This window comes from Eleutherodactylus coqui, unplaced genomic scaffold, assembly GCF_035609145.1.
Source record: "Eleutherodactylus coqui strain aEleCoq1 unplaced genomic scaffold, aEleCoq1.hap1 HAP1_SCAFFOLD_202, whole genome shotgun sequence".
Classification (NCBI taxonomy): Eukaryota; Metazoa; Chordata; class Amphibia; order Anura; family Eleutherodactylidae; genus Eleutherodactylus; species Eleutherodactylus coqui.
The window spans coordinates 106,681-134,174 of NW_027101916.1; the positions used below are offsets into that span (position 1 = coordinate 106,681).

Below are 27,494 nucleotides of genomic sequence, written 5' to 3' on the forward strand. Positions count from 1 at the left end.
CGACTTTGACGATTGGATGACTGATAATGGACTCCATGCAGCAGGCACCCACGGATCGAGTTGGATTACTATTAACGGCACGAGATGGGCCGGTTTATTCCAGTACTTTCACCTATACACAGGTAGAAGCTGATAAAATCTATTCTAATATGATTGTTGATGGATCTTTTTTGGATATACCTAATGCTAATGCATTACAGAAGAAATGGGAAACACTTAATAAGCATTTGATTTCATATCAGTTGCATCTTGCGACCCTGCGGGAATATTATGGTGTGGGAAGGATCCCACGGGGACTCAGATCCCATATAAGACCAACTATGTTTGCTGATAACAAGGACTTTTGCTCCAAATTTATAGGAATTACCAACAAATATGCGTTTGATTTGATGCTTTTGAATATGGAGTTTCTACAGGCGGAGATCAAAACATCCCAAGAACAGCTGAAGAACTTTGAGGACGAACTCATGACGAGCATGAAACCGGACGATTTACAGCAGCTTAAGAATAAATGTGATGTTTTCCTTAAAAAATATAGGGAAGACACAGAGAGTATAAAGAGAAATAAATGGTTCCGGGACACAGAGGACTATAAGAGCGGCCATATATTCAATTGGCAGTCTTCTGGAAAGCAGAGACAGAACCCGCAGGCTCCGAGACGGATCCGGGGTCACAGGAACCCACGACGACCGAGGCCCCCACAAAGGTTTGGGTTCACATCCGCCAGTTCGGAATCTATGGATGAAAACCCTCTTGCAACTGACAATGCAAGGTTGGATTTTTTAGAGCAACGCCCTCCTCGTCAGAGGGCACACCTGGGAAGCGGCAGCGCAACAGGCGGGGCGGAAAGCGACACCAACGATGGAGGAAGACCAAGATCGGGGATCCAGACAAGATCGCACAGGAGACAAAGGAATTAGCCACAGATCAACTATTGGTGGTAAATATATCCTCCAGAACATTAAATGATATGGAGACTAAGGTATTGTCCCGTGGGTTATCTTTTTGTGAGGTCCCACGTACCGATTGGTTTCAATTGGACATTGACTGCCGTCGTCTTTATAGATCGCTTAAGCTTAAGACATATTTTGCAACTAATATTGAGAGTTTGTCTACCAATGTACATCATGAAACTAGTTTTTCAATGAGGCGACTAGGACTGCGGAATAAAAGTTCTTTCCAACCACCAGGCACTTATGGTGGGGTTGAAGCCTTTGCAAAACTAGTTTCGCATGATCTGAATAAACTAAAATGTGAACAGTATAAATATGTGCATAGGAATAACATCACTAGAAACGAGGCCACAGCATTGAAGGGGTTAAGTAAAGATGAGTCGGTTACTATTAGAGCTGCCGACAAAGGGGGCGCAATTGTGGTAATGGATACAATCTATTACCATCACGAAATTATGTCACAATTGGACGATGACACCACATATGAGCGACTGGTGAGTAATCCAGTGTTTAAATTACAAAATGAACTACGATCAGTATTGGATGAGGCCCATCGAGCGGGAATTATTGATAGAAAACTACACGATTTCCTATTTGTCCCGCATCCGATTACCCCAGTCATTTATACGCTCCCCAAAATACATAAAAATCTACATCAACCCCCTGGCAGGCCTATCATTTCAGGTAGGGACTCCCTATATAGTAAAGCCTCTGTTTTTTTGGATAGGGTGCTTAGGGAATTTTCGGTTAAAGCCAGGTCATATATAAAAGATAGTACTGATTTTCTGACGAAACTATGTAACGTTGACATTTTGCCTATTTCCATTCTAGGATCTTTTGACGTTGTTGCACTGTACACCAATATTCAACACGCGGCAGGACTTGAGGCGGTATGTTCCTTCTTGAATGAATCTAGCCTGGACAATGCGAGGATGCAATTTATACTCACATTGTTAGAACTCATTTTGACCAACAATTGCTTCATGTACGGTGAGAGCTACTATAGACAGCGGCGGGGAACCGCAATGGGGACGAACGTAGCCCCGACATATGCTAACCTGTACATGACGCATTTCGAAGAAAAGAGTGTATATACATCTGCGCATTGGTCCAAGGTGAGATTCTGGGCAAGGTACATTGACGACATTTTCTTGATTTGGGATGGCACTGAGGCGGAATTGCAGAGGTTTCATGATGAGTTGAATGGTGTTCACTCTGATCTTAAATTTACTCTTACCCATTCAAAAGAAAGGGTGCAATTCCTGGACGTGATGGTATACAAGGAGGGAAGGTCCCTTAAAACAGATCTGTACACCAAGGAGACTGACAGAAATAGTCTGTTGCTATACAACAGTTGCCATCCCCCCAAAATGCGTGACTCTTTACCCTGGAGCCAACTACTGCGGGTACGCAGGATAGTGGTTGATGAGCATGTTGACCACAGGCTTGACGAAATGCACCGGAGATTCTATGCCAGAGGATATCCGGAGCGGATCGTCAAGCCTCTGGTCACCAAAGCAAGGGACATCAAACGTGAAACCCTCCTCTGCGTTAAGCAAAGAGAAAAGACGCTTACGCGTATTCCATTTGTATCGACTTTTGGCCCCATGAGTGGACGTATAGCTAACACTCTGAGGAGACATTGGTCGATTTTGAACCAATGCCATCCTGAGGTGATAGAATTCAAACATTCACCCCTCATGTCCTATCGGCGCGGGCCTAATTTCAAAGATAAATTGGTGCACACGGTGAAAAGGACGCAGACACAAACACAGAGGTTACTTGTGCCACCTAAGCTGGGGAATTTTCCATGCCTCAACTGCTCGTGTTGCAACAACATGACTAAAGGCAATTCGTTTATACACCCCCGGACGGGCAAGCGTTACCCGATTAGGTACAGGTTTACGTGCAATGCCACTTATATCATCTACGTCATTACGTGCCCGTGTGGTCTCATCTATGTAGGTGAGACTACAAAGGAATGTAAGACAAGAATATCGAAACACAAAAGCACGATTCGTACAGAAAAATCTGATGTGCCTGTGGCTAAACATTTCGTAGATTCCCATCATGCCATAAGCCAATTGAAGTTCCAAATAATAGACTGTGAGCCATTGAACAGCAGAGGCGGTGACAGAGAGAAACGTCTGAAGCGTAGGGAGGCAAGGTGGATTTTCGAATTAGATGCACTACATCCAAATGGCTTGAATTTAGAGTATGATCCTTTACCATTTCTTTGAATATTGATCCATCAGATCTTGTATTGATTTTAATTTGTCGTTTCTGTTTTTGTATCCTCAGATCATGCACCGCCGGCGCTGCTGTGTCCACAACTGTTTTTCTATTGCAATACTGTTCCATCTGATTTTTGTTTATTCTGGTGCGGCTTTATAGTAAGCATAGTTTGACCATATTGATATAAAGAACTGATGTTCGTCATGTATTGGGTGTTAATAAAGGATTTTTGCAACTTTACACTATCTGGTATTTAATGTAATTTATCTGTCTTTATGACAGTATTTTTTATGAGGCTGCTCTATTAGGGATATCTCCCAGAATATGTATTTTACATGGGTTGAGGTTATGTATTATGCTGCCTTCTTATGCTGCTGGATAGTCACCGGCACCTGTAATAGATAGAACCTGCTGTGATGACAACTACTGCTGTGAGCGGCAGGTTAATGAATCTATATATAGAAACTATCGCGGAGCTTGTGCTCCGACGCTGCCATAGCAACGGAAGACTCCGTCGGCAGCTTTGCTGTATGACTCCGCTGTGAGCGGCAGGTTAATGAATCTATATATAGAAACTATCGCGGAGCTTGTGTTCCGACGCTGCCATAGCAACGGAAGACTCCGTCGGCAGCTCCGCTGTATGACTCCGCACGCATGCGCAGTTTCCTGCATGCGTTGTCAGAGTACTGGATGACGAGTCTGGACAGCGCGGCGCCCGCTGATGACATCGGACGCCGGCTATCAAGGAAAGGAAGAGGAACAGGTTGTGGACCAGCATGCATGACGGTGCCCCTATGATCTTCAGGTGCAAGTGGGTGTTTTTATAATTATATGTTGCTTGTGTATTGGTGGAGGTTTATATAAATTCTGTATGTGTATTGTATAGTTTTTATGCACTTGAGAAAGACCCTTGCTGGGTTGAAACGTTGTGCGCTACTGGATTTTCTTAATGCAATAAAGAGGCATCCATTGATGCATTTTTAAATAACAAGTAACCATCTCTGGCGCTGCTCGCTACTTTATTCTTTTGAATCGATGATCTTTGAGGACTCAAGGGAGTCGGGTCCTCCTGCGTGAGCTTTTTGCGCATTTCTTCCTTGCCATCTCCCACCTTTGTGGTTGGATCCAGCGGAGTGCTGCCGCGACTTTGACGATTGGATGATCTATGTCTACCTGTATCACATCTTATATACAAGCGTAATGTGGCCCATATCACATCTTGTATCTAAGCTAGAGGTGGTACAACACGATACTAAATTATCCATGCCCGCCCGTATCACATCTTATATACAAGCTTGAGATGGCCCATCGGGGTACTAGAGCCCTTATGCCAACCCATATCACACCTTGTATCCAAGATAGGGGTGGTACAACAGGGTACTAGAGTCTCCATGCCCGCCTATATTATATCTTGTATCTAAGCTAGAGGCAGTAAAACAGGGTACTAGAGCCTCTATGCCCACCTGTATCACATCTTGTGTCTAAGCTAGAGGCGGTACAACAGGGTACTAGAGCCAGTATCACATCATGTATTCAAGCTAAAGGGGGTACAACAAGATACTGGAGCCTCCATGCCTGCCCTTATCACATACTGTATCAAGCTAGAGGTGGTACAACAGGGTACTGGAGCCTGCATGCCCACCCATATCACTCCTTGTATCCAAGCTAGAGGCGGTACAAAAGGCTCCAAGAGTCTCCATGCCCTCCTGCATCACATCTTGTATCCAAGGTAGACGTGGTACAACAAGATACTAGAGCATCCATGCCCACCCATATCGCACCTTGTATTCAAGCTGGAGGTGGTACAACACGTTACTTGAGCTTCCATGCCCACCTGTATCACATCTTGTATCCAAGCTAGAGGTGGTACAACAAGATACTAGAGCCTCCATGCCTGCCCCTATTACATATTGAATCCAAGCTAGAGGCGGTACAACAGGGTACTAGAGCCTCCATGCCTGACCATATCACATCTTCTATCCATGCTAGAGGCAGTACAACAGGATACTAGAGCCTCCATGCTCCATCTCATCTTGTATCTAAGCTAGAGGCGGTACAACAGGGTACTAGAGCCTCCATGCCTGACCATATCACATCTTCTATCCATGTGAAAAACAGAAAATTAACCAGCGCTCCGGTGCTTTGGAAAATGGCAGATGATGCAAGGTAGTGCAAACGAGGTGTATATGATGTGGATGTTACTTACTTCGCAGGGGTGCTAGTGGTTAAGAGGCAGTACAACAGGATACTAGAGCCTCCATGCTCCATCTCATCTTGTATCTAAGCTAGAGGCGGTACAACAGGGTACTAGAGCCTCCATGCCCCCCTATTACATCTTGCATCCAAGCTAGCGGTGGTACAACTGGGTACTAGGGCTTCCATACCAACCCATATCACACCTTGTATCCAAGCTAGAGGTGGGAGAACAGGGTACTAGAGCCTCCATCTGTAGCACAGATTACATCTAAGCTAGAGGCTTAGCAACCAATCACAGCACAGCTGTGTTTGGTTGCTATGGGTAACAGAGACAGTTTTTATAACAGTGTGGTGCCATGATCTGCTCTGTATTTACACACACAGCTCTTCTATATGCACAGCACAATATAGGCTGTCAGATAGGGTCACCGCGGAGATCTGTCTGCTGGCTCTTGCTCCCGCGGTGAATCTCAGCAACGCCTGTGGACAGGCAGCCTAACCCTTCACTCCCTGTGTGAGATCAGCCGCCCCGGCTGGGGGGCGACTGATAGCACTGATTTTAAATCCCCACCTGCTGAAAGCTCCTCAGAGCAGTGCAGGAGAAGAGGCGGCTGGACACGGCTGAGCCCTGGCAGCTGCAGAGAGGTGAGTATACATTGGTTTTTTTTTATTTTTACACATTTTTAGGATGGTTTTCAGGGAAGGGCTTATATTTTAAGACTTTCCCTGAAAATCACTGCAGCGCTTGCCAGCAGCCCATTGCTTTCAATGCAGTCGGCTGTATTGCCGACTCTATTGAATTCAATGGGAGAACATCTTTCTCCTCTTCCACAGCTGTGACAGCTATGGCAGAGGATCACTATCTTCATATATGTTCTCAGTGGGGTCGGCACTGCTGCCACCGGCCACATGAAGCACAAGGTGAAACCCCCGGATGCGACAGCATACACAGAACACTGGTTTGTTCTATAATTTTCACCGCAGGCGTTTTTCTGCATGTAAAATTTGCCCATGTGATCACTCACATTGAAAAGCATTGGTTCTAACTGGTGCGAATTTTTGGACGTGCGGAAAAACGCCGGTTACAAACGCCCGTGTGACTGCGCCCTAAAGCTGGATCTTTGCAAAACTTCATACAGGTGGTGTATGAACAATGAACATTTTGTAAAAATTTCAGAAAAATTGAAAATATTCGAGCAGGGACCCTCTCCCAAATTAGATCATTTGACGTGGAATGACGCACTCCCTACATTACCACAGAGATTATGTCCCCCTGCGCAACAGATGAACGCTGTGACCAATAACATTAAAGGGCTTTTCTGTGCTCAGGATAGGTCATCAATAGTTATCAGTGAGGGTCCACTATTTGGGATCCCTACCAATCAGCTGACTGAAGAGACAGCAACACTCAGATAAGAACCTCTGTCACTTCAGTCCATGCCAGGCACAGCACCATACACTGTATAGTGCCTGTGGCTGGTACTGCAGTTCAAGTGAAATGGACTGAGCTGCTCTCTAGCCATGACCGATGAGCGTGATGTCACATGCCTGAGAAGAGGACGTGGCACTCATCAAAGCACAGCATTTCAATTGGAGGGGATCCCAAGCCCTGGATCCTCCATGATCAACTATTGTTGACCTACTTTTAAGGATAGGTCATCAGTAGTGTTGTTCTGGAAAACCTTCTAAGTAGTAACATACCTCTTGGCTCCTTGAAGGTTGTGACACAGCAACTTCATCGTCCTGATTAGTTTGTTCAGCATCTTGAAGCTCTGGATGCTTGGGTTGTTTTTTTGCTGCGACCTAGGGCCATAAATAAAAAAGTAGAGATTTGTGAAACGTTGTATGGATAAGATACAATATAGCCGGCTTCACACGGGCGGGCCAGATTCCGCATGCGGAAGGGCCTGCAGCCGATTCGGGCTATGAAGCCGGTGACCCCACTTACCTGAATTTTCTGTCCGTCGGTCATGTGCAGTAGTTTTTTTTTCCTTTTTTAATGCTTGTATTTCCGGTGCAGTCGCTTAGCAATGGCGTGGATACCCGCGGGCCATACACAATGTTAGCTGCGTATGGGCTGCAGGTTAGACTGACTCCACTGACTTCAATGGAGGCCGTCTGTGTGGAGTCCGCAGCAAAATATGGCATGCGGCAATTTTTCCCCTGGTCACGGAATAGATAATTCATATCTGCGAGTGTGAGCAAAAATGTGATTTAACATGGTTTACAATGTGGAGAGCGGGACTCGGGAGCCACACTTCATCTGCCGCAAACCTGGAAGGACCGCTGCAGGCCCCCACAGAGAGAGTAGCAGCAGGCCACACACGGCACTCCTCATACCGCTGGTAGTGGGAGCTCCGGCAGCTAGACGCAGCTCAGAGAACCACGTGTGAGGGACCAGCGGCTCCCCATCAGGGACAGAGCGGGAGACGCTCACAGCACTCCTCTGCAGCTTGAGGTACTCCCGGGTGCCAGAGAAGACCCCCTGACCCCGGGAGAAAGAAGCTGCACAGCCAGGGTTGCCACCTTTGTCACGAAAAAATACCGGCCATGGTTAAATGGGGGCGTGGCTTGGGTGTGGCTTATCACGGCATTCTGCTGGTGATAGTGCCCCCTCAGTAGCTCCAGTGGTAATAGTTCCCCCCTTGGTGCCCTTCCCCACAATTGAAAATTCGGACCGCACATCACTATATACAGGAGATGCCCAGAGCTCTGCTACATCTCTGTGTGACTGCTCTGCCCCCTGCCCCTCCTGCAACAGTTGTGATCCAACCTGGAAAGTTGGTGTCACTCACTGACTACTGTAGAAACCCCCCCAGACCACCAGGAGTGACAGCAGCCTGTGCCTGACCTCTGGATGCCATATAAGTATGCCATATACTGCCATCCAGGAGCACTATATGGAGCTACAGGAGCACTGTATGGAGCCACAGTAGCACTGTATGGATCTACAGGAGTACTGTATGGAGCTACAGGAACACTGTATGGAGCTACAGGAACACTGTATGGAGCTACAGGAGCAGTGTATGGAGCTGCAGGAGCACTATATGGAGCTGCAGGAGCACTATATGGAGCTACAGGAGCACTATATGGACCTATAGGAGCATTGTATGGAGCTACAGGAGCACTATATGGAGCTGCAGGAGCACTATATGGAGCTGCAGGAGCACTATATGGAGCTACAGGAGCACTATATGGACCTATAGTAGCACTGTATGGATCTACAGGAGTACTGTATGGAGCTACAGGAACACTGTATGGAGCTACAGGAACACTGTATGGAGCTACAGGAGCACTGTATGGAGCTGCAGGAGCACTATATGGAGCTGCAGGAGCACTATATGGAGCTACAGGAGCACTATATGGACCTATAGGAGCATTGTATGGAGCTACAGGAGCACTATATGGAGCTGCAGGAGCACTATATGGAGCTGCAGGAGCACTATATGGAGCTGCAGGAGCACTATATGGAGCTACAGGAGCACTATATGGAGCTACAGGGGCACTATATGGAGCTACAGGAGCACTATATGGAGCTGCAGGAGCACTATATGGAGCTACAGGAACACTATATGGAGCTACAGGAGCACTATATGGAGCTACAGGGGCACTATATGGAGCTACAGGAGCACTATATGGAGCTACAGGGGCACTATATGGAGCTATAGGAGCACTATATGGAGCTATAGGAGCACTGTATGGAGCCACAGTAGCACTGTATGGAGATATAGGAGTCCATACAGTGCTCCTATAGCTCCATCCAGTGCTCCTGTAGCTCCATACAATAACAGTGCTCCTATAGTAGCCCCATCCAGTGCTCCTACAGCCCCACCCACCCAGTGCTCCTATATTGACTGTCTGCAGTCAGGCACCGTTCAGGCTCTTTTGTGTGTCCCACACTCCCTGGGACCCAGACTCCAGAGTCCCCACTCCCCAGGCAGCGAGCAGCCTCCTCCCTCGTCACCATATCGACTAGTCTTCTGTGCTGCTCTGCAGCCTTTTTACCTCTCTCAGTCACGGTCTCACCACTAGACTCACCCCTGCCTCTATAGCCACCGACGTTCAAGGTCCGAGCAAGTCCCGAGTCAGTACTCCCACTCCTGAGTCCCGACTCCCGCCACACACGCGGGCTGTGTCTCTGCTGCCCGCGCACGCTAGTAGTCCAGGAGGCTAAAGCGCATGTGCGAGACTTCCTGTGCTCTGGCGGACACTCAACAGGGGCGCGTCATCACCATAGTCTGCTGGCTGCTGACTGACGCTGCCCTGCATCATGGGTTGCCTCCTGCAGAGTATACAGGCCAGTATTTTTGTCGCAGCCTGCTGCAGTCCCCGGGGCCCGACAAAAATACCGGCCTTTAATAGGGCCGGTAAAAAAAATACCGGCACCACCCTGGGCGGTAAAAATACTGGCCAGGCTGGTGATTTACAGGTCGGGTGGCAACCCTATTCACAGCGGAGGCACGGCAGCTGGACCTGCAGAGTGCTGGTGAAATGACTGCAGCATCTACCAGGGTGAGTCCCCTGTTGCTCTGCTACACCCCGCACAGCAGAGCCAGCAGCGCATACACCAAGAGGCCACTCAGAACCACAGGGGCACCACATAGGACTGACGGCATCCTGCATATTGTCCCTACTGCCACAATACCTGCAAGCCCTGTAAGGACACCAACTGCACTAAGGCAGGACTCTCCCACCATTCCTAGTTGGCTCCACCCCACAACCAGTACCAGCTCTGTAAAAGGGCATTCTCCACCTTGTATGGACCCATGCAGGGTTCTATATCCCTCCCAGCACTGTGAACAACACCCCACCTACATTGGTCAGTGCTGGTAGTTCAGGACCCACTGCAAAGCTCTAAGTTTTCTCCAACTGCAGTACACCTTGCCAGATATACACAGTAGGAGGAATCTGTTGCCACCTAGTGGTCGGTATTGCTATAACAAGCAAAAAGCAATCGTGCTTTAGTTACAGCGCAGACGGAAGCTTGTGGTAGCCCCTGCAGTACAACATACATATAACGCACGCATCGCCACACCAGTGCATCTTACTGAAAGTGTATCAAGAAAGAGACTCTGGTGTCTAAATAGAATGTTGTCATACTAATGCAACGTTAACCACATACGGCTACGAATAGTGATCACAACTCCGGAGAGACCCTAAGACCCACCCTACCCAGGAACTAGAACAAAGCATCTTTTAGCCTACTTACTTCTAACACAGCAACCATGCACCCCATTCAATGCAGAGCAGGGAAAAATAGCCTAAGATCGCAGCAGGATGCTAAAAAATCATCAACGCTGCAGGAGGCCCCCTATTTCCTCTGATGGAGGACTTACAGCTTCCCTCAAATGCCAACACTGGGAGCCCTAACCATAATGCTTCAGAAAGTCCAACTCTCCAAAATAGCGACTAAACTTTCCAACGAATTTCGAGAGCTTAGCTAGAGGACAATTACTCTTGAAGACAGGATGTGCAATGCTACCATAGTCCTAGACTCCCATGAAAAAAAAATAGAGCAGCTCCCTGAAGAGATACTTTCTTTATCATAAGTTGGAAGTTGTTGAAAATAGGGTGCGTCGGGAGAAAATACAAATCATGGAGTCCCCATCAAATCCTTCAAAGATCTTCAATCAACAGTGACGGCGTTGTTCCAGGAGCTCTACCCGAGCATCACAATTGACCAATTAGAACTTGACAGAATTCATAGAGCTTTGCGAGCACCAAACCCAAACGGCCCCCCCCCCCAGGGACATTGTGTTAAAACTCCACTTCAATCGCACTAAAGAGCAATTGTTGCGCGCCACTCGCTCTTCCCGCAAGCTAACATTCCAGGGCTTTAACTATCAGTTGTTTCCCAACTTGGCACCATCAACACTATCCAAGAGGAGGGCCCTCAAGCCGTACTTATTGATCCTGCATCAGGAAAGGATACAATACAGATGGGGCTTTCCATTTAAGCTGATAAGGAATTAAACCTTCAAAAACCTCCTCCTCAGCTGGGCTCTGCAGCTTCATCTCCTACATCCCCTCACCTCCTATACCTACACCGGAGTCAGAGAGAAAAATGCCACAACTCCCAGAAATGATCCATAATCCCATGTTCCCCGAAAATAAGACAGTGTCTTACATAAATTTTTGCTCCAATATGTTTCTTTTTTACATGTATAACTGCCTGGACACTATTTAAACATCTTGCTAGGGTTTATTTTGGGGGTAGGGCTTATTTTCAGGGAAACAGGATCTCTTGGTATCACGGTTATATAAGATTTTCGAGGCAAAGTGACCTGGAACTCTTCTGCTGGCTCTTTCTCCCTCACCTGTTGTGAGCATTTCTTTGCATCCAAATGAGTGGGAAATCACCTCCCAACAATACTCATGAGTTCCCACCCAACAAACAAGGAGAAAAGAGTACAACAGGCATGCTCCTGGTGACAAATCTTTAGGAGAATGGAACAACGCACCTTCTAAACAGATTAATACCTACAAACAAGCTTCCCTCTCTCTCCTTGCTGTCTGCTTCCCCCCCTTCCCCTCCCTACCTCCCATAGGGTCTTTTCCTACCTTTTATCTTTAGCCATCAGCACTATAAACCACCCCATTTCGGAGCTGACTTAGCTCCTAGAGCTAATTGTATTTGTTGGCCACACCCTGTTTCCCCCTGCCTCTTCCCTCTCCCTACTCCCTCCCAACCTACCCTCCCATGGGGTGAAGGATCTAAGACAGTTTCCATTCTTAATAGTCCTTACTTCCACCCATGGACCTAAAAATAATTTCTGAGAATGTACAAGGCTTTAATTTACCTCCAAAGTGTTCAAAGGCGTTCCGATATTACAAGAGCAGACATGCAGATATAGTGTGCCTGCAAGAGACCCACTTCTCCACCAACTCTGCCCCACGTTAGCTTTCTTCTCAATACCCCACATTTTATTCAGCGAAAGCACAAACCAAAACCAAGGGAGTCACCATCTTCTTTAGTAAATCAGTTCCTTTCACACACGCCTCCACTATTGTGGACCTAGAGGGTCGCTACTAGAGATGAGCGAACGTACTCGTTTCGAGTAATTACTCGATCGAACATCGCTATTTTCGAGTACCTGGCTACTCGGGTGAAAAGATTCAGGGGGCGCCGGGGAGCGGGAGATGGCGTGGTGGCAGCGGGGGGTAGCAGTGGGGAACAGGGGGGGAGCTCTCTCTCTCTCTCTCCCTTTCCCCCCCACTCCCCGCTGCAACCCCCCACTCACCCACGGCCCCCCCGAATCGTTTCACCCGAGTACGGAAGTACTCGAAAATCGCGGTGCTCGGGTGAAAAAGGGGCATGGCCGAGTAGGTTCGCTCATCTCTAGTCGCTACCTATTATTAACAGGCTCCATGCAAGATGTCCATCGTCTCCCACTATACTCTAAATTCAAGGCAAATTCAATATTTCACAAAACGTTTCAAACTGGTTAAGGCCAATAAAAGGGGCACAGTAATTTTCTGCAGTGACTCAAACTGCATTCTTAACCCGAATCTGGATAGAAATTCTATCACTCTCCGTGCCCATCCTCTGTTGCACAACGTTAAGTCCCTCCCTCAGCAATACCACTTAGTAGACTTGGCGGGAACAAAACCCAACCCCTATAGACTATACACATTTTTCAGCTTCACACTCCCTATACAGGAGAATAGACCACATTCTAGTTCCCGACATTTTCGTACCTCAAATACTGCAGTCTAAAATCCTGTCGGTGCCATGGTCTGACCATAGCCCGCTGTCCATCACCTGTAATTCCTTGATGTCTAAATCCAGAAACACATCTTGGATCCTTAACGACTCTCTTTTATCAATCCCTGAGGTTGTATCCCTATTAACGCCACAACTGGAAGAATATTTTCAAATTAACAACCTGTCCGCCTCCTCCCCCATTTCTCTTTGGGAAGCACACAATATAGTGATTTGAGGTCACCTAATACAAATAGCCGCCTGCCGTTAACAGGAACGTATGTCACAACAACTGGAATTAGAACGAGTCTCTAAGTTTGAAGAGGTGTCCAAAAAACATCCATCTAAAAATAATCTCCAAGCATTATCTCGAGCTAGAACTGAACTGGATCTTTGTCTTACTGACTCCATAGAACAGAAAGTACGCTGGTCCCGTCAGCGATACTATGAACTTAGTAATAAACCCTCCTTGCCTCTCCACCGCAGACTCCGCTCACACCCCAACATAAACCCCTTTTACAAACTACGTACAAACAGTACGTTTCTTGCAGGCCAGTCCACTTGAATATAACGGGATTTCTAGAAATGAGCGAGCACGCTCCACTTGTGTTCAGCGCATTTAATTGATTCGAGGGGGCTGTCAAGTTTGTATAGGTCTCCTTCATGTGAACTGCATGACCAACAGGAATAGAAGGAAGACGGTTGGCATTGTGAAGTAATACAGCTTCAATCTAAGCTTGGAGGAGTCTATGAATAGCCTTCATTCAGTTGGATCATGGTTCAAATTCAAACATTTCATCAAGCCATTAACGTCACAGCAAACAACCAGATTGTTTTTCTTCTCAAAAAAAGGAAGCAGATCCCTCTGACGTTCTCTGTACTGTAAGACCCTGACATCACGTTGGAGAAGATTCCATTGCTGTAGTCTTGACTCTAGAAGTTCAGCCTTCTCCTTTGACAAGTCATGGTCTTGAATGAGATCACTCAATTCCCCTCAACTCAGTCTGTGCGTTGTATCATCTTTTACCTCAAACTCAGGGTCATGGGATGTGGAAGGCTTGTTGGGTTCTTCTTTTTCCACACTTTCTTCATTTTCTACTTCAAGCTCATAATGTTGTGGTGGAGAATAGAGATGAGCGAGCACCAAAATGCTCGGGTGCTCGTTACTCGAGATGAACTTTTCGCGATGCTCGAGGGTTCGTTTCGAATAACGAACCCCATTGAAGTCAATGGGCGACCCAAGCATTTTTGTATATCGCCGATGCTCGCTAAGGTTTTCATTTGTGAAAATCGGGGCAATTCAAGAAAGTGATGGGAACGACACAGCAACGGATAGGGCAGGCGAGGGGCTACATGTTGGGCTGCATCTCAAGTTCACAGGTCCCACTATTAAGCCACAATAGCGGCAAGAGTGGTCCCCCCCCCCCAACAACTTTTACTTCTGAAAAGCCCTCATTAGCAATGCATACCTTAGCTAAGCACCACACTACCTCCAACAAAGCACAATCACTGCCTGCATGACAGTCCGCTGCCACTTCTCCTGGGTTACATGCTGCAAACCCCCCCCCCTTCCCCGCACGACGCAGTATCCACAGCGCACACCAAACTGTCCCTGCCCAGCCTTCAGCTGCCCTCATGCCACGCCACCCTCATGTCTATTTATAAGTGCGTCTGCCACAGGAAAAGCAGGCACACACTGCAGAGGGTTGGCACGGCTAGGCAGCGACCCTCTTTAAAAGTGGCGGGGCGATAGCCCACAATGCTGTACAGAAGCAATCAGAAATCCAATCCTGTGCCACCACCATCTGGAGCTGCACACGTGGGCATAGCAATGGGGAACCTATGTGCCACGCACTATTCATTCTGTCAAGGTGTCTGCATGCCCCAGTCAGACCGCGTTTTTTTATATATAGTCACAGGCAGGTACAACTCCGCAATGGGAATTCCGTGTGCACCCACAGCATGGGTGGCTCCCTGGAACCCACCGGCGGTACATAAAAATATCCCATTGCATTGCCCATCACAGCTGAGGTAGTATTGTCATGTTTAATGCAGGTGGGCTTCGGCCCACACTGCATGCCCCAGTCAGACTGGGGTTCTTTAGAAGTGGAAACAGATGCATTTACAACCATGCTGTGGACCCACAGCATGGGTGGGTGCCAGGAACCCATCGGCGGTACATACAAATATCCCATTGCATTGCCCAACACAGCTGAGGTAGTAATGTTGTGCTTAATGCAGGTGGGCTTCGGCCCACACTGCATGCCCCAGTCAGACTGGGGTTCTTTAGAAGTGGAAACAGATGCATTTACAACTCCCTGTGGACCCACAGCATGGGTGGGTGCCAGGAAGCCACCGGCGGTACATACAAAAATATCCCATTGCATTGCCCAACACAGCTGAGGTAGTAATGTCGTGCTTAATGCAGGTGGGCTTCGGCCCACACTGCATGCCCCAGTCAGACTGGGGTTCTTTAGAAGTGGACACATGCAGTTACAACTCCGTGTGGACCGACAGCATGGGTGGTTCCCTGGAACCCACTGGCGGTACATAAATATATCCCATTGCAGTGCCCAGCACAGCTGAGGTAATGTCAGCTTTAATGCAGGTGGGCTAAAAATTAATTTGATTACACTGTAGGCGAGGGCCCACAAAAATTGCTGTATCAACAGTACTAATGTACCTCTGAAAAATTGCCCATGCCCAACCAAGAGGGCAGGTGAAACCCATTAATCGCTTTGGTTAATGTGGCTTAATTTGTAACTAGGCCTGGAGGCAGCCCAGTTAAAATAAAAATTGGTTCAGGTGAAAGTTTCAACGCTTTAATGAGCATTGAAACGTATAAAAATTGTTTAGAAAAATTACATGACTGAGCCTTGTGGGCCTAAGAAAAATTTCCCGTTCGGCGTGATTATGTGAGGTTTCAGGAGGAGGAGCAGGAGGAGGAGGATGAATAGAATACACAGATGAAGCGAAAAGGTCCCCGTTTTGGATGGTGATAGAGAACAATGCTTCCATCCGCGGGTGCAGCCTACGTATTGCTTAGGTATCGCTGCTGTCCGCTGGTGGAGAAGAGAAGTCTGGGGAAATCCAGGCTTTGTTCATCTTGATGAGTGTAAGCCTGTCAGCACTGTCGGTTGACAGGTGGGTACGCTTATCCGTGATGATTCCCCCAGCCACACTAAACACACTCTCTGACAAGACGCTAGCCGCAGGACAAGCAAGCACCTCCAGGGCATACAGCGCGAGTTCAGGCCACGTGTCCAGCTTCAACACCCAGTAGTTGTAGGGGGCAGAGGCGTCACCGAGGACGGTCGTGCAATCGGCTACGTACTCCCTCACCATCCTTTTACAGTGCTCCCGCCGACTCAGCCTTGACTGGGGACCGGTGACACAGTCTTGCTGGGGAGCCATAAAGCTGTCAAAGGCCTTAGAGAGTGTTCGCAAAACAATCCATTTGCAGGAGTCCAGCTTATTGTGAGAAAAACTTGCTTTTTATTTTCTTTAGTGCTTGAATGATACAGAGAACGCGTTTCGGTTATGAAACCTTGCTCACCTCTGACTAACAAAACTGTTGCACAAACCTTTAAAAAGCTTAGTGAAGATTAGTGAATTAAAAACACATGCAGTTAACCCTTATGGCAATCAGTTACTTCAGTTTCCAAAGTTCGTCCCTCCTGCAGGAACTTACCCTGATTAGTTACCATACATAATATATCAAATGGCATATAGAATAAGACATTTATACATTATATATTCCAATAAATACAATATAGCATATAATCAATTCAATCTTAGTTGCAGAAGCAAGACAGTCCTCCCGACAGCAGCAATAAATTTAGTCATAGATTATTATCATGGGATAGTACCAAAGGTAACATATGATGTTCAAAATCATTGCATTATACAATTACAGCACAATGGAATCATATTGGAATCAGTGTATATTACTTAGTGGATGTTATTTACCAAGGCTAGTAAATGTATAGAAGGTCTGTTTTATAATTCATTCCCTTTGGGAATCTTGTATTTAAATTCAAGATCCAGAACGCCTCCCTTTTAAACACTCTTTCCGGGCTAACCGTTCCTTTCTTTTTATTTATGACCTTTTCCATTCCAAAAAATGAGAAAGTGTTTAGATTTCCTTTATGTTTATCACAAAAATGTTTAACCGCACCCGAACTATTCACATTGTCTTTTCTAATGTTACGGATGTGTTCATTGATTCGAGTTTTTAACTTACGTGTGGTGCAGCCTATATAATTCAAATTACACTCTCTACATTGAATCATATATACTACATTGGTACTATTGCAGTTGATATAGTTACAAATTTTAAACTCTTTATTATTGCTGCTGTCAGAAAAGGTCTCTCTTCTATCAGCCAAGTGACAGACGGTACATCTAGAATTACCGCAGCGGAAAAAACCTTGAAATTTCATCCACTGCGGTTTTCCCAGATTAGAGGAAAAATTACTAGGTGCTATCAGATCTCCCAAATTTTTACTTTTTTTTGCAACACATTTGATTCCCTCATTTAATATTTCGTCAACAGTATCGTCCTGTCTTAAAACAGGCAAAAATGTGAAAAAAAATTTTTTAATTTCATAAAAATTTCTGCTGTATGCCGTGGAGAAAACTATTCCCTTATTAATCTTTCCTTTTTTATTCTTACATTTATCTCTGAGTAACTCCTCTCTATTGACTGCTTCTATTTTTGCACATGCCTCCTTTAATAATGACTGTTTGTGACCTCTCTGATACAACCTATTTTTGATGTCCATTTTTGCTGTATTAAATGAAAAACCATCCGAGCAGGATCTTTTTGCGCGTATAAGTTCTCCTACGGGGATAGCTTTAATAGTGTGTCTGGGATGACCGCTATTTGCGTGTAATATGGTATTGCCCGCTGTTGCTTTTCTGTATAATTTGGTTTCTATTCCTTTGGTACAATTACCTTTTAAGGTTAAATCCAGGAATGGTACCTCCTCCTCACTATATGTCACAACGAACTGTAAGTTAGCAGAATTACTATTAATATAATTTTCAAACTGACTAACTTGTTCATACACCTCATTTTGTGCTGGGCCCTTATTCCAAATAATTATTATATCGTCAATGTATCTGGCATACCACATCATGCGGCCAGCAAAAGGGTTATTATGACTAAAAATAAAGGAATCTTCCCACCAACTCATAAAGAGATTGGCTATCACCGGAGAAAATTTAGACCCCATCGGGGCTCCAGAAATTTGCAAAAAAAATTGTTGATCAAAAGAGAAAAAATTATGGGTTAGTAAAAATTCAGTAGATAGCAAAATAAATTCTTTCAGCTCATTATTGTAATTGCTAAAATTCTGCAAATGAAAACGTACTGCTTCTATGGCCGCATGATGTGGTATGCAAGAATAAAGATCCTTGACATCACACAAAATCCAACACAGATCATCACTCCACTTCATATGTTGTAATTTTTGTATTACATGTTTGCTGTCCCTCAAAAAACCAGGGGTTCTATATACTAACGGTTGCAGGGATCGTTCCACCCACGAACTTAAATGCTCACAGGGTGAGCCGATCCCCGCAACTATCGGTCGTAATGGAGGTGGAAATATACCCTTATGGATTTTGGGAAGACCATGGAAAACAGCCATGGTGGGATTTGAGGGAGACAAATATGAAATAGTTTTATCATCTAAGATGCCAAATTCTTTGCCTACATGCAATAATCTGTCAAGTTCTTTTAAACAGCCTTGTAACGGGTTAATATCAATTTTTTTATATATATCATTATTATTCAATATTTTTTTGACAAGATTTGCATAAAGGTCAGAATCTAGCAATACTATATTGCCCCCCTTATCAGATTTACGTATCACTAAATTTTTATTATCCATGAGTTCCTTCAGACCGATTCTCTCTTTTGTAGTGAGATTATCTTTTTTCTTTTTTCTATGTAAATTGGTTTCTTTGATTTTAAACAGTTCTTTCTCCATGGCTAATTGAAAGTCATCCATGTGTTTTGTTCTAGCACTCAATGGGTAGAAGCTTGGATTTGGAACATGGAAATCGATCTTATTCACATTTTTTCTATCAACCAATTCACTCCCACCTTCTTTTTCCAACTCCATTAAATCTTTTATTACCAGAATTTCTTTAAAGGTACTTCTAGATGTACCGTCTGTCACTTGGCTGATAGAAGAGAGACCTTTTCTGACAGCAGCAATAATAAAGAGTTTAAAATTTGTAACTATATCAACTGCAATAGTACCAATGTAGTATATATGATTCAATGTAGAGAGTGTAATTTGAATTATATAGGCTGCACCACACGTAAGTTAAAAACTCGAATCAATGAACACATCCGTAACATTAGAAAAGACAATGTTAATAGTTCGGGTGCGGTTAAACATTTTTGTGATAAACATAAAGGAAATCTAAACACTTTCTCATTTTTTGGAATGGAAAAGGTCATAAATAAAAAGAAAGGAACGGTTAGCCCGGAAAGAGTGTTTAAAAGGGAGGCGTTCTGGATCTTGAATTTAAATACAAGATTCCCAAAGGGAATGAATTATAAAACAGACCTTCTATACATTTACTAGCCTTGGTAAATAACATCCACTAAGTAATATACACTGATTCCAATATGATTCCATTGTGCTGTAATTGTATAATGCAATGATTTTGAACATCATATGTTACCTTTGGTACTATCCCATGATAATAATCTATGACTAAATTTATTGCTGCTGTCGGGAGGACTGTCTTGCTTCTGCAACTAAGATTGAATTGATTATATGCTATATTGTATTTATTGGAATATATAATGTATAAATGTCTTATTCTATATGCCATTTGATATATTATGTATGGTAACTAATCAGGGTAAGTTCCTGCAGGAGGGACGAACTTTGGAAACTGAAGTAACTGATTGCCATAAGGGTTAACTGCATGTGTTTTTAATTCACTAATCTTCACTAAGCTTTTTAAAGGTTTGTGCAACAGTTTTGTTAGTCAGAGGTGAGCAAGGTTTCATAACCGAAACGCGTTCTCTGTATCATTCAAGCACTAAAGAAAATAAAAAGCAAGTTTTTCTCACAATAAGCTGGACTCCTGCAAATGGATTGTTTTGCGTCTAATCAAAGCCAGAAGTAGCTGGATGGCAATGGCTTGTGAGTATACTTGCCTGCGGGACTGAGGTTGCAGCACAAGAAGATAAGGTGGGACTCTTTGCATTTTGCTTCATACTTAGAGCGTGTTCCCCTGCCTGCGCTGTACATGCTGCCTGATCTCTGCGCCTCCCCTGCTACCTGGGCCGCGAAAATGCGCCTTCGGCCACTAGCGCTGTCGGATGGGAAGTTTACCATCAGTTTGTCCACCAGTGCCCTGTGGTATAGCATCATTCTCGAACCCCTTTCCTCTTCGGGAATGAGAGTGCAAAGGCTCTCCTTATACCGTGGATCGAGCAGTGTTTACACCCAGTAATCCGTAGTGGCCAGAATGCGTGTAACGCGAGGGTCACGAGAAAGGCATCCTAATATGAAGTCAGCCATTTGTGCCAGGGTACCTGTACGCAACACATGGCTGTCCTCACTCAGAAGATCACTTTCAGGATCCTCCTCCTCCTCCTCAGGCCATACACGCTGAAAGGATGACAGGCAAGCTGCATCTGTCCCCTAGATAGCTACAAAGCAGGTAGCGTAGGAGCGAGGGACTGGGGGGCGGGAGATTAGGACAGGAAAGGGTTAAGCGACCAGAGGAGGTGGGAGGAGTTAATGCAGGAAGAAGAGAGAAGGAGAAGGAGTAGTGTGCCATTCCACGTGGAGTAAGAGAAGAAGGAAGACGTGTGAAGGAAGGCAGAAGATTAAAAGAGAGAAAACATGGACCAGCTTGTTCTGCAGATCAAGGAAGCTGTTGCCAGCCAGGGACCTGAGTGGCTGATGAGGATGGCCGCGGAGTTCGGAGCCACGCCGTCGGGAGAAGCCGGGGCAGGAGAAGAACAGCCGGCGCAGATGGCTTCCAGTGCGCCCCGCGGAAGACCCCAGAGAAGGAGGATTCCCCCTACCAGGCTGAGCCCGAGCCCAGCCGTGAAGAAGGGGGGCCAGAACGCAAGCCCGAGACCTGCGCGTTCAAGTATCGGTGGCGGAGCGCGGCCGCAGCGAGCCGCGGCGGGAAACAACATGGGCGCGACCGGAAGAAGCGCCGGAAGAATAGAAGAAACCCCCGAGGGACTTACCGGGACTTCAGCAGCGGCATCAGGAGCGAGTAAGTCCAGAGTGGGAAGGGGTTGCCCCGCGGCTGTCCAGCGTCAGGCGGAGAGAGAAGGGGGACGGCCTGCGCGCCGTGCCGGCGGCGGGCGGATGGATCCGCGGGCCGGAAGAAGTACCGGCGCCGGGACTCCCGAGCGGAGGGAGATGAGCGCCAGCGGCGGCAGCGAGGCTGGAAACAGCGCAAGCGGCCACAGCAGCGCGAGCGCAGTACAAGGGGGAGGGGGGGGGATGAGAAGGGCGGGAAAACAGAGGGGGGGAAGGGGGGGGAGTACTATTAGGCAGTATGGCCCCCTTGTCGCCCCAGGGCTCATGCCCTAATATGAGGGGCAGCGGGATATATTATAAAGACGCCTCAGGCCGGCAAGGGGCTTACGGGGTACGAAGGAAGGAGGGAGGGGGAGGAGGGGCAGCGAGCAGCGATCACATGTCGCCCCGGGGTTCTTTCCCTTTTGCGAAGGACAGTCGAGCACAAGCAGTCGAAGGCACTTCAGGCCGGCAAGGGGCTTACGGGGTGGAGCAAAGCGGACAGGTGAAACAGAGGAAGGGTAAAGGGGGGGGGGGGGAAGCTACCTGCCCGGTAGTCAAGGGGTCGGTAGCGGGACGGAGGGGGGGTTAGGCGGCAGGCAGGGGGTTGGCAGCATGGCGCGAGGAAGCTGGCGCAGCGAAGCAAGGATAGATAGCTCGTCATCGGAGTCTGGTGAGCCTTGTACACGTCGGGAGGCGCCCCATTTCGCCAGAGGGTACAGGCGTTCGGAAGCGGTGGACAGGAGCGGTAGGCGCAGCGGCTATGGGACTTCGGTTTGGGCTTCGCAGCAGGCGTTACCATGTTCACCGGCTTCCTCCACAGATGAGAGGCGGGCCTCACGTACCGAAAGGCAGGGCGAACGGGCCGCAGCCTCCAGGGCGTCCTATGGCTATAGCATGCTACCCCGTGGTGTCTCCCGTAATAGGGACAGGGTACGACACGCGGTGGCGAGTCCGGAAAGGAGCCAACCGGGACCGAGTCACCCGTCTTTCCCCTCGGCAGGGCCGGAGGACGAATTGGAGGGTGAGTCCCAATGTGATAGAGTGTGGGGTGATTCGTCGCCCAATAACGTGAATAATTTTATGGTAGCGCTGAGAGCGCTGGTGAATGAGTTTGATAAAGGTAAAGGAACGGTGTTGTGTGTTAACCCGGGGAGACGAGACTCACCCGTGGTTGGTGATGTGGCTCACGCTACCGGGTGTTCGCCAGCGGTGGCGACCGGGAAAAGCGAAGAGTCGGTAAAAGATGGTCTACGTTTTTCAGATTCTCTATTTTGTGGCGTGGCCCCGCTGGGGGTGGGCCTCGCGGAGGACACAATTGAGAAAATCAAAAGTGGAATATACGTGGACATTTGGTCGCTCCTATCGGTGGAGCATGTGTCGGTTGATAAGGAGCGCTTCGCTGAACGGGACAAGAAGCCCAAAATAGCTAAAACATTTAGCAATTGGCTACAAGCCATGTTGACCCTGGCTCACGTTATATGCCAGTACCAGCCGGGAAAAGGCCCGGAGCTACTGGTATATATTAACACTATTCATAGCGCTTACAAGCTGCACGGCGGTGCAGCATGGTGGCGCTATGACGAAGATTTTCGTTGACGGATTTTGGGAATGAGTAACGTGAGTTGGGCGACAAAAGCGACAGATGCTTGGATCCAGTTGATCCCGGCGCAAAAGCCGGCGAAGCCCCTTTTTCAGAGCAATAACGCGGTAACTGGTGGACAGCAGGCACCCGTGGCACATAAGCCCTCGGGTTCCTGCTGGGCATTCAATGAGGGTAACTGTCGGTTTCTTGCAGCATGTAAGTTCCGGCACGAGTGCTCCTTTTGCGGCGGTGCGCATGCAGCGGTACGTTGTTTTCGGAGACAAAAGCAAAACTTGCCCGCGGCCACAGCGTCGCCCGGGGGCAACGCCAGTGAACGCGCTGTTCCTGGAGGAGTGGTTAGGCAAGTACCACAGGATAAGGGAAGCAAACCTTCTTAAAGAAGGTTTTAACACGGGTTTCGTCATTCCGCATCAACCGGGTTCGGCGTTAACGCTTAGTCGCAATTTAAAATCGGCGTAAGACAATAAAGAGATGGTGATGGAGAAGCTGCTAAAGGAGGTAGAACTGGGTCGGATGGCGGGGCCTTTTCAGGAACCGCCATTCGAGAACTTACGCGTTTCACCTTTGGGCTTGGTACCAAAAAAGGAAACGGGTAAGTTCCGGCTTATCCATCACTTATCCTACCCGACGGGCGAGTCAGTCAACGACGGGATTTCCAAGGAGCAAACAGCCGTATCATATACTTCCTTCGATAGGGCTGTCTGCCTAGTACGACTGGCCGGAAAGGGGGCTCTGTTGGCAAAAGCTGATATCGAGTCCGCTTTTCGACTATTACCGGTGCATCCAGATTGCTTTCACTTGTTGGGCTGCCGCCTGGACGGCTTATATTTTGTGGATATGTGCTTACCGATGGGGTGTTCCATCTCTTGTTATTACTTTGAAGCGTTCAGTTTATTTCTGGACTGGATGCTTCGATACGAGACGGGCATCCGATCGGTGTTACATTATCTGGATGATTTCCTTTTCGTCGGGCCATCAGATTCAGAGGTATGCGGGTTGTTATTGGCATAATTTCAGGATCTGATGGGAATAAGCGGGAGTACCGCTGTCACGCGAGAAAACGGTCGGTCCGGTGACATGTCTTACATTTTTAGGCATTGAAATCGATACCATGGCAATGGTATTTCGTTTACCGGACGAGAAAGTAGCACGGTTGCGGCAAGAAGTTAAGTTGGCTGGCAGTTCTAAAAAAGTTACACTGCACCAGCTCCAAGTAATTATAGGCTTGTTAAATTTTGCGTGTCGGGTCATTCCGATGGGACGCCCGTTTGCAAGGCGGCTGTCATTGGCGACAGTCGGGATAAAAGAGAAACACCACTTCGTCAGAGTGACAAAGGGTATGAAGGAGGACTTGCACACATGGAAAGTCTTTCTTCAAACGTTCAATGGTCAGGTGATTTGTCAAACTGCGGAAGTTGCAAACGAGGAGCTGGGACTGATGTCGGATGCATCGGGCTCCTGTGGTTTTGGTGTAATTTTGGAGGACAGTTGGTGCAGTGCACCATGGCCCAGAGAATGGTTCGAAAGACGGTGGGTGAAGAACATAACACTGCTGGAGATTTTTCCGCTAATGGTGGCGGTGGAGATCTGGGGGCCGGTTTTGGAAAACAGGAATATCTGCTTCTGGTCGGATAACCAGGCTGTAGTGACAGCGGTGAACAAGCAGACATCCAGATCTCCCTGGGTTTTGGCAGTTTTACGCCATTTGGTCTTGAGATGCCTGCAAAATAATATGAAGCTGAAGGCGAGACACGTACCCGGAGTAAACAATAACACGGCTGACGCTCTTTCTCGTTTCCAGATGGAGAGATTCAGGGAACTCCACCCGACAGCGGATGTCAAAGGGATATGTTGCCCGGCGATCTTATGAGAGATAGTAGAAGAGAGCTCACGACTCTGATTCGCAACTCCGTTGCGGAATCGACGTGGAAGCGATATATATATATGCAATATGGAAAACATGGTTGATGGCAGCACGGGGACAATTCCCTGATGGAGCGCGGGCGAGAGCGGTGACGTTAGACATTATGGCGGAGCTGCGGCGTCGGGGCGCATCGGCGAGCTCGGCGCGCAAGCACTTATCAGCCATTGCGTTTTTGTTGCGCCTGCACGGACGGCGCGATGTGACAAAGGATTTTGTCTTCGGACAGATACTTAAAGGTTGGAAAAAAGAAAGGTCGTCAAGAGACGACAGGCGGCCGATAACATTTGAATTGCTAAATGCAATGCTGAACGTTTTGGGAGCAGTGTGCAAAGACGAAAGCGAGGTGCTGCTCTTTCGGGTTGCGTTTTCGTTAGCGTTCTTCGCAGCATTGAGACTGAGCGAAATAGTGGCTCCCAGCTGTAGGAAGCTGGGGGGGTTGCGTTTCGAGGATGTGCTGTGCAGTACAGATGATATAAAGTTATGCATCAAAAAGTCCAAGACTAATGTGTATGGCGCAGGCGAGTGGCTGCGCTTGACGGCGTTGGGGACAGCTGCGTGTCCTGTGGCATTGCTGAAACAGTTTTTGTCGCAACACAGCGGAAAAGGACAACTGTTGGCGCATGCTTTAGGCGCCCCACTAACCAAGTTCCAATTTGGGGCGGTCATGCGCTCATGCTTGAAGAGATTAGGTTTCGAACCCAGCGAGTTTGGCACGCATTCATTCAGGATTGGCGCAGCAACGTCGGCGTTCGCTTGCGGATTAAGAGGAGACGAGGTGAAGCGGGTTGGACGCTGGAGGTCGGAGGCGTACAGGGCGTACGTCCGACCAAATTTGAGAGTTTTATAGTTAAAGTTACATTGTGGTGTGCCGTTATGTGTTTGTTTTGCAGGTTCGGAGTGGACAGTTTGGGTGGTGGGCCACTCTTTCATTCATTGGGCAGAGAAAAGAGCGGGGACCCGGCCCATTGGCAGGAACCTGGGCCTGAAAGAGGTCCAGGTGAAATGGCACGGGATAAGAGGTTTACAATGGGCCAGGCTGCTGCACGAGGTATTGTGTATCAGCAGATGGTCTTAAGGAAAAGTAATCCTAGTAATTCATGCAGGCGGTAATGATCTGGGGAGGGTGAAGGTAGCGGAGTTTGTCGCCCTCATGAAGGAGGATATGCTGAGGTTTAAAAAATGTTTTGAGGAGACTGTTATAGTATGGTCCGACATAATCGCTAGGAGAGTGTGGAAGGAAGCAAGGGATGTGGAGGCGATTGACAGGGTCAGAAAAAATGTGAATTTTAAAATTTCAAAGTTTGTTAAGGCTATAGGAGGGGTAGCCATTAGGCATTGGGAGTTGGAGAAGAAGGTGCCAGGGATGTGGAGGAAGGATAGTGTCCATTTAAGCGACATAGGCATGGACACATTCTTATCGGGGTTGCAGGACGGGGTTGAGGCGGCGCTGACGCTGGCATGTGGGGGGCGGATGGCAGCGTAGGCAGGCTGCATCCTTCGTGGCGGTTTAGCGGTATTTCCATGCCAGCTGGAAGATTGAGGGTGCGTACAGGCCGTAACGGGCTTTCTCACGCCTCGAAAGGTTTAGAGCATTAGAAGTTAAGAATAGGCGATAGGCATGGAAAGAAGGAAACAAGTTGATGTTATATATTAATAATAAATAAGCTGTGGCCTTCCCACATAATTTATGCCAGCATAGAGTGATATATAGATGTCTAATAAAGAAGTTTTGTTAATAAAGAAGTTTTGTTACTAAGAAGTGGTCACGTGTTTTATTGGAAGGGAGCGGGAAGAGTGGGGAGTCCCCCCAGTCGCTCAGCAGTGGGCCAAGCTGTCTCTTCCCCCTCCTCCTCATGCTCCTCCCCCTCCTCCTCAACGCGCTGAGATATAGACATGAGGTTGCTCTGACTATCCAGCGACATACTGTCTTCCCCCGCCTCCGTTTCTGATTCCAAAGCGTCTGCCTTTATGCTTTGCAGAGAACTTCTCAAGAGGCATAGCAGAGAAATGGTGACGCTAATGATTGCAGCATCCCCGCTCACCATCTGGGTAGACTCCTCAAATTTTACAAGGACCTGGCAGATGGCTGCCAACCAGGCCCACTCTTCTGTAAATAATTGAGGAGGCTGACTCCCACTGCGCCGCGCAAGTTGGAGTTGGTATTCCACTATAGCTCTACGCTGCTCATAGAGTCTGGCCAACATGTGGAGCGTAGAGTTCCACTGTGTGGGCACGTCGCACAGCAGTCGGTGCACTGGCAGATTAAACCGATGTTGCAGGGTCCGCAGGTGGCAGCGTGCGTGTGGGATTTGCGGAAATGTGCGCAGAGCTGGCCCACCTTCCCGAGCAGGTATGACAAGTGGGGGTAGCTTTTCAGAAAGCGCTGAACCACCAAATTAAACACATGGGCCAGGCATGGCACGTGCGTGAGGCTGCCGAGCTGCAGAGCCACCACCAGGTTACGGCCGTTGTCACACACGACCATGCCCGGTTGGAGGCTCAGCGGCGCAAGCCAGCGGTCGGTCTGCTCTGTCAGACCCTGCAGCAGTTCGTGGGCCGTGTGCCTCTTCTCTCCTAAGCTGAG

The 27,494-nt window shown here is 47.6% G+C and overlaps 1 long non-coding RNA gene across 1 annotated transcript; it reads left to right on the forward strand.

Moving 5' to 3' along the window:
* The first annotated feature begins 734 nt into the window (after nucleotides 1–734).
* On the forward strand, nucleotides 735–3,392 carry LOC136593529 (uncharacterized). Its single transcript, XR_010788247.1, has 3 exons — nucleotides 735–940; nucleotides 1,785–1,843; nucleotides 3,255–3,392. It is a non-coding gene; the product is annotated as an uncharacterized lncRNA (long non-coding RNA).
* The last annotated feature ends 24,102 nt before the right edge of the window (nucleotides 3,393–27,494 follow it).